The sequence below is a fragment of the Octopus bimaculoides genome, chromosome 3 (assembly GCF_001194135.2).
Source record: "Octopus bimaculoides isolate UCB-OBI-ISO-001 chromosome 3, ASM119413v2, whole genome shotgun sequence".
Classification (NCBI taxonomy): domain Eukaryota; kingdom Metazoa; phylum Mollusca; class Cephalopoda; order Octopoda; family Octopodidae; genus Octopus; species Octopus bimaculoides.
The window spans coordinates 116582262-116584647 of NC_068983.1; positions in this window are offsets into that span (position 1 = coordinate 116582262).

The following is a 2386-nucleotide window of genomic DNA, read 5'->3' on the forward strand; positions in this document are numbered from 1 at the left end:
ATGTGTTGTATGTCAACACAGTTGAGTGTTGTGGGAGAGTAGAGTGTGAGGATGTTTTTATGCCGAAGTCTGAGGTGCAAAGAGCAAAGTTTTCATGAATCTAGTAATGCTTCAACTAACTATAACCATACAGTACTTACTCACGCCTCACCCCGTCACCTGTACATTTTCTCCTTTCTATTCTTATTCCTGTAATAAAAAGAGAATATTTTTGACCTCATAAAGCATCTCTGTCTTGGTGCTGTGTTTATTACGTATTTGCCGTATTTATTTATTACGAATTTGCCGTGCATAATTGCTGATCACCGGCGCTATTGAATTTACCTTACGATTCAAGATGTCTGGAAAGAAGTCATCAAATAGAACTGAGGGTAGCATTGTAAAAAAAAAATGTAAAAGTATTACACCATATATATTCAATTTGATGTTTTTGGAGAAATAAAACATGATGCGAAATAAAAATTCAACTGCACTAGCAAACCATTAAGACTTGCAACATCTACGACGATAACAGTGAGTAACAGAGAGAAAATGAAGTCAACTGCTCAAGAAATTACTCTGTCAGCTACTATGAAATTTATATTTTCATAGATCTAAAGTGGGGCTTGAAAAGGTCTTAATTTTGGAAGCATATTCGTGACTGCAAAAGTGTTACACAATCAGAAAATCTATATCAAATTCAGAAAGATATTGTGACGCTTGTAAATGATGTTAGAGTTCGAATAAATCATGGATGATGATGTAGTTGATCTATTATCGTCCTTTAGCCCGATTTTCTCCGACGTGGGGCTAGTGCTGTCTAGAATAAAAGCAAGTTGAAATATTCAGATGATAATACAGAAATTCCATCAACTGCACTTGACATAATTTTGGCAACAAAAAAATGGTTATCACTTATGGAGGAAAATCAGCAAACTTTTGCTGAAAACAACTCTAATTGTCAATGTAACATAAAAATTACAAGATGTCTTTACAATGGCTTTATTTCCTACACTATAGAAATAGACGGCGCATCATAAACGTTAAACAATTTTAGATAATATTTTGCCCCTTAAGAGTGTTAGTGATGATGGCAGAAGTGAGTATTCCCCATCCTCTCAGTAATTCTCATTCCACCGCCACCAATATCCCCCACACAACAGTCAACGACTTTTGCCATAAGAACGTACTCTGTTATGATATTACAATTATAGCTTATTCTCGAACGTATTTCTCTTCAAACGATTTTATTCATACATCGTACTTGTTATTTTCATGCATACGAAAATATCCACCGGAACACATTACCATTTCATAACAAAAATGAAGAACACCAAAATCCAAATTCAAAGAGAGAATTAATATATCTATATATAATATACATATATTAAGTCTCCCTTACATATACGTATGCGCAAATGTATATGTAACTCTATAAACATAGAGACTCACCGCCCCTCTACCACACATATATCTGCGTATTTTATATACATATATGCATACACACTAAATTATCAAAATGGCACGTACATCCATGTACTTGAAAAGTTATCACTTCCGAAGATTAGTCCATATTGAATTTAGTTATCGCTATGTTTCTATATCTAGGTGGTAACGATGTCACTTCATCGGGGCACATGCGTTGAAAAAACCCGAAATCTTTATAGATTTATATAATTTTAATTATAGAACAGTATACATATGTGTGTATTTGCGTGTGGGCGTGCGTGTGCAAGTGTTGGTGCTTGTGCGTATGTGTATGAATGTGTGTGTGTGTGTGGATGTGTGTGTAAATATATAAAATACATGTAACCATCGACTTACGTGCACACGCTTGCATATAAACACACATACATACATATAGATTTATATCCAAACATGTTTCTAGGTGTATACGTGCAGGTGACTTGAATATGCAGCACACATGCAGATGCACATGAATATATAAATATAACACCAATTTGTTATATTTGCATATTTACTTTCAAAAACTTTGTTACAGTTTTCTTTTCATATTACTCCTTTTATCTCAGATTTCTTTTCATCTCCTACCGGTTATAGGAATTCTTTTTATATATATATATTTATATCCATATACACAAATATAGATAAAGATAACAAGCACATACACACATAATAAAACAGGCATACATACACACAGAAAGACACATGTATCATACATATAACAAATCAGTTGATTTATCTCCCTATTTCGCACATATCCTACTGTTTTCACTTACACCGATTTCAGTTTTCAAATCAATATATTGAATTTAGCACTTGTGAGTCACAAATGTAGTTTCATCTCTATACATCTCTCTCTCTTCTCTCTCTCTCTCTTCTCTCTCTCTCTCTCTTCTCTCTCTCTCTCTCTTCTCTCTCTCTCTCTCTTCTCTCTCTCTCTCTC